Source organism: Kogia breviceps, chromosome 19 (assembly GCF_026419965.1).
Source record: "Kogia breviceps isolate mKogBre1 chromosome 19, mKogBre1 haplotype 1, whole genome shotgun sequence".
NCBI lineage: Eukaryota > Metazoa > Chordata > Mammalia > Artiodactyla > Physeteridae > Kogia > Kogia breviceps.
In genome coordinates, this window is record NC_081328.1 from 12,741,005 (window position 1) to 12,747,023 (window position 6,019).

Below are 6,019 nucleotides of genomic sequence, written 5' to 3' on the forward strand. Positions count from 1 at the left end.
TGTGGGAAGTACAGGCGTCAAGCGCACGGTGATGAGAGATTGACTCGGGTGGGGATGAGGGTTGCTGACGCTTCAGAGAAGATAACATTTGAAGTGGGTCTCAAAGGGTAATCTCCAAACTCCACTGCAAGTGACAAAGCCAATTCAAACTGGCTTAAACAGAAAAGGGCATTTATTAGCATTAGCAGCTTAACAGTTCCAGGGTAGGGCTTCTTCCAGGCACTCACTATCAGGAATGTGTCTGGAACCATCTCTTGGCTCAGCCTTCCTGGGTGGTGGCTTCATTCTCAGGCAGGTTCTCCCCTCATGTGCTGGCAGCAGCAGCCACGGGCAGCTCCGGGCTTGCATTCTGTAATTCAGCATCGGAAGCAGAAAAAGAAAGTGCCTCTTTCCCAGCGATTCTAAAGTTTCAGCTGATTCTCAGTGGAGCAGCTTGAATGACGTGCTCTTCCCTGACCCGGTCCATGTAGTGAGGGAGAAGAGCTCATTCTGATATGTGCCTGCCGGGCCTGGGTCATGTGCCTGCTTCCCCAAGGCAAGAAGCTTGAACCACACCTGATCGCAAGGACCAAGACTGGGAACAGATGATTCCCCCCCAAATCAGAGTGCTGCCTACAGAAGAAAGGGGGTGAGTGTTGCAATCTGCAACCACAGAGCTCCTCGGCAGGCTGAGGGTTTTCCCAAAAGAGAGGGGCCTTGTAGGTAGAAGGAATGGCAGGTGCAAGGCTTAAAGGCAAGGAAAGGTTTAGTTTGGAGTCAGGCTACCTGCCGAGGGGTTTAGATTCATCACCTAGGACAGAAGTTCCCAAAGAACAGATACCACGTAATGTATGACTTATCTTGGGTTTGGCACAATCCTGTGAACACATCTGGATTTGGCCACCTCCCTGCAAATTAAGTTACAGAAAAATGAAAGCACCACAATAATTCGTTCACTCTATCAGTAGTAACTGCAGTTCCAGGAAGCTGACACCAAGAAGACGACAGATAAGATAAGCATTGTGATAGGTGCAATTACCAGCTTTACAACTGTAACAACACACCTTCCTCTAGCAAGTTGGAGCACATGTGAGAGTGACGCCCCAGACATAGCCCAGATGCAGCCGAGGACATGTCCTTTTGAGAGGTAACCAAGAATGCTTTGCACCCCTTGCTCACCTCCTATGGGAAGTGCAGTGCTCTCCAGCAGATACCTGACAATTACAGGAAGCTAACTTTGAACAAGTGCCTCCACTGGACTCTCCTTTCATTCATTTCATCATTCGACCAATATTCACTTAATGCTTATATGCCAGGCTCTCTGCCAGGCACTTGAGATACAGCAGGAGCAAAAAGACCAAAATCCTTGCTCTTACGGAGCTTGCATTCTAGAGGGGAAGAAAGGACAACGCATAAAACAGATCTGTAAAATGAGAAGGGGGTAAGTGCAAGGAAATCAAGCAGAGAAGGGGGAGTGGGAGAGTTGGGTATGCCGTTTGCAGTGTCAAATGGGCGGGTGAGGGAAGATCTCCCTGAAGAGGCAACGTTGGAGCAGAGACCAGAAGGCGGTCTCTGAGGGAGTGACTGTGGAGATCCAGGCAGAGGAACAGGTTAGTGGGACCAGAGAGGAGTGGGCAGGAGGAGAAGAGGAGAAGATAGGCATACTTGCATCTCACCACCTTCAGATGTTCTCGATTTTTCTCAGCTCCATGAGGACAGAGACAAGGAAGTTGGCACCCTCTCCTTTTTTTTTTTTTTTTTTTTGGCTGCACCGTGTGGCACGCAAGATCTTAGTTCCCCTGAAGTGGAAGTACAGAACTCTAACCACTGGACCACCAGGGAATTCCCAGGCACCTTCTCCTTGTTTCCTCCCTGCAAAAGGCATCTGTGTGAGCAGCTCTCCTAAAGGATGGGGCAATCAGGGGGATTTACGTCGTAGCAAAGCAGACAAATGATTCTCAAAAGCCCTGCAGCATGTCACCCCTGGGAACATCTCACTGACCTTTCTAGGAAGGTCCCACCTCCTGCCTTGGTTCCCAGCATGCTCTCCTCCCTTCCACCTGCCTTGCAATGCCCTCACTTTTCTCCCCAGAGCTTTCCCCTAGTGTCTGCCTCCAGACTCTACCTTTGTACATCTTTAGACAGGTCCTTGTCTCTGCAGAACTATGAGCTACCCACTGGGGGTGGGGCATCTCTCTTCTTCATTATCCAGAAACTCCAGCAGAGACTTGGAAATTTTTCTGTCTCCTTTCTCTCTCCTTGTCTCCATCCATGGATGAATACTGGGCAGAAGTGTACTTTCCCACCAATACCAATGGTGCCTATACACCCACCAACTTTTGTCTCTCCCTTTCTCTCTCACACACACTTTGCAAGATGTGTCAGTTTTCTCTATAAATAGCAATTTTAGAAATCTTCATACAAATAATCTTTTTTTTTTTAAAGGAAAAGCGAGTGTGAGTAGCCCAACTCCAGAGGGTTTCATTTACAGAGTACCCTGGAGTTGTGCAGCGCATGACTTGCACAGATGTACGAGGCAGTTTTCATCGTTTTAGGAGACACAGGCAGGAAAATAGGTCCTTGAACCTCTGCTCCTGGTCCTTTGCTAAAAATAAGGAATGTGGGACTTCCCCGGTGGCGCCGTGGTTAAGAATCCGCCTGCCAGTGCAGGGGACACGGGTTCGAGCCCTGGTCCGGGAAGATCCCACATGCCGCGGAGCAACTAAGCCCGTGCACCGTGCACCACGCACCACAACTACTGAGCCTGCGCTCTAGAGCCCGCGTACCACAGCTACTGAAGCCCACGTGCCTAGAGCCCGTGCTCCACAGCAATGAAGCCACTGCAATGAGAAGCCAACGCACCGCAATGAAGAGTAGGTCCTGCTCACCGCAGTTAGAGAAAGTCCGCCTGAACGCAGCAGCAGACCCAGCTCAGCCTAAATAAATAAATTTATTTTTAAAATAAATAAAATAAGGAATGCCTTTTTTCTTCTTCTTCCTTTTTTTTTTTTTTTTGGCCACACCGCTTGTGGATCTTAGTTCCCCAGCCAGGGATTGAACTGCCCTCGGTAGTGAAAGCACGGAGTCTTAACCTCTGGACCCACAGGGAATTCCCAGGAATGCCTTTCTTTGGTTAGAGGGGAGGGAGTAGAGGACTTTGATGTGTTTTTCTCTTGAACGGGGTAGCCTTCCCTTTCTTTTCTCCTTTCATCTCTGCTTCTCCTTCAGGCAATTCCAGGAGCATCTTCCTAAACAAGAAGGTCACATTCCTTACGTTCTTTGTAGGGCAGATCTCGGGCTTATCAGGGGCCAAAAGTCACCATTATAACTGCAAATCCTTATGTATGAAGGGGAGAGGAGGAGGAGGAGAAGAGAAAGGAGGAAGGGGGGTGGCTTGCCTTCTTCTTGTCCCAAGGCCATTCCTGTTCCCACCTTGTTGGCCTCTGAATTGATAGGCTCTCTGTGCTCCAAGGAAGAACACACTTGAATAGCTGCTTGGTGCTGGGTATCCCTTCCTTACCAATCTCCTTGCTTATTTTCCAGCTTGGTTATATTTGTTCTCTCCTCCCTCTTCTTCTCTTTCTTTGTTTGTTTCTTTTCTTCCTTCCTTTCTTTCTCCCTCACCCCCTCTGTCTTTTCTTGTAAGGTATTTTCTTCTGTGATGTCCATGTGCCCTAGAGAGGGGGCTTGGAGGCACGGCTTCAGATCCCCATAGACAGTCCCCGGTAAGGTCCTGCCTTAAAGCCCAGCCATCCTGGGGAAATGAAGAGCAGGCATGTCTCTTTCCCAAAAGACCAGAATCCACCCTGGGCTGGCTTCTTCTGCTGGCTTGTGGTGACACGCTGTGACTAAGTCAGGGTCATGATGATGAATCACCCACAGCACAGAAGTTGTCCTTGCTCCCCAACCCTTTCCAGAGTAGGCCCAGGTGTGTGTGAAGTGTGTCTGGAATAGGCGTGTTACTCATATAAGACCATAAAACCCAGGGCTGACTGATTAAAAAAAAAAAAATCTTTTTCTGCCATCCTTTCCCCACCCGCATCTCTTGCCATTCCTATCCCAGAAGCCTGAGGATAGAGCAGAGTGACCATAGTTCTCTTCTCCTCCCAGGATTTAAATCCCGGCTCCCAACTCAGTGGCTATGTGTATCTGGACAAGTCACCTCACTCTCTGGCTTCATCTGTAAAATGGGACCAACCCATAAGGTTGTTGAGGGGATTAAAAGAAATGATTTATCTAAGGGCAGTTAGCTCTATGCCTGGCAAGTAGTATTCCCTGAATAAATGTTAGCTGTTTTTTTTTTTTAATTTATTTATTTGCTTTTTTTTTTTTTTTTTTTTTGTGGTACGCGGGCCTCTCACTGTTGTGGCCTCTCCCGTTGCGGAGCACAGGCTCCGGACGCGCAGGCTCAGCGGCCATGGCTCACGGGCCCAGCCGCTCCGTGGCACGTGGGATCTTCCCGGACCGGGGCACGAACCCGTGTCCCCTGCATCGGCAGGCGGACTCTCAACCACTGCGCCACCAGGGAAGCCCTATTTGCTTTTTTTTTTTTTTTTTTGGCTGCGTTGGGTCTTCGTTGCTGTGTGCGGACTTTCTCTAGTTGTGGCGAGCGGGGGCTACTCTTTGTTGCGGCGCGCAGGTTTCTCATTGTGGCGGCTTCTCTTGTTGCGGAGCACGGGCTCTAGGTGCACGGGCTTTAGTAGTTGTGGCACTCAGGCTCAGTAGTTCTGGCTCGCGGGCTCTAGAGCGCAGGTCAGTAGTTGTGGCACACGAGCTTAGTTGCTCCATGGCATGTGGGATCTTCCTGGACCAGGGCTCGAACCCGTGTCCCCTGCACTGGCAGGCAGATTCTTAACCACTGCATCACCAGGGAAGCTCTGTTAGCTGTTATGAAATGATTATGGAGTGTGTCCTACACTAGATGCCTGGCCTTTGAGGAGATCTAGCATGGAATGCAGACCTGTAAATGAAAGATTACAGTATAACAGGTAAGAACTCTAATAGAGATAATATGGACATTGTGCTGTAGATGCAGAGAGGGAGTGATGTGATGGTCAGGAAAGGGGAGGCATTTGAGTTTGAGATCCCAAAAGGAGTGAAGGGTATTCCAGAAAGAAGAAACACAGGATTCATGTAGGAGCGGTGAAGATGAGACTGTGGCCTGGTTACTGTGAGATAAACTGGGAGTTCTAACACCTGGAGACTGTTAAAAGTTTTACACAGGGTAGCAGCAGACTCAGAGCTATAATTTAGAAAGTGCAAACTGGCAGATGTGTGCTATGCGATTAGGGGCAGCAAGAGTATAGAACGCCGGTGAGCAGGCTGTCACAGGAATACAGTTATAGATATGGGATGCAGAGATAGAAATGATCTTGACGGCAGGGAGAGCAGAGAATACCCATGACCACAATTAGAGTTTAGAGAATCTGGGCAGATGTTTGTGAGCCTCAACAGAGAGGAGAACTCCATACTTCCACCTGGCTTGGCACACTCTGTTCTTTGTCTTGAATGCTCTTCCCCGATTGTCATTCAATATTCAGCTCAAGCCACCTCCTCTTGGAAGCCCTCTTGGATTCCTCTACAGAGTGGATTAGGGGGCCCTGCTCTGTATTCCTAGAGCCCCTTGTCCCTTCCCCATCGTATCACTTGTTATTCCTTTGTCATTGACTGTTTCCTGGTTCCTTCTACTGGTCTGAGAATTCGGTGAGGAAAGGGCCCAGCCTTGATGACCTTTGCACCAGCAGGACAAATGTGGTCAACTGTTTGCTGAATGAATCAATGAAAACAAGAACTTTAGCAGGCCTGGGGAGAAGCTGGAGGAACCATCAGGAAAAGACTGTCTCAGGGAACTCAGACCCTGGGGCTACATCACCTTTTCTGCTCTAATTTTGTCTCCTAGTTGCTGCCTAGAAGCCTGGGCCTTCCAGGAACTTGAAACCCGGAGGAGCGAAGAACCGCGCGACCAACAGTGCACTGGTAGCGAGGTCCCGCCCCTCGCCCCAGACTCCGCCTCTCCACCCTCTGCAGTCCCGGTCCCCGC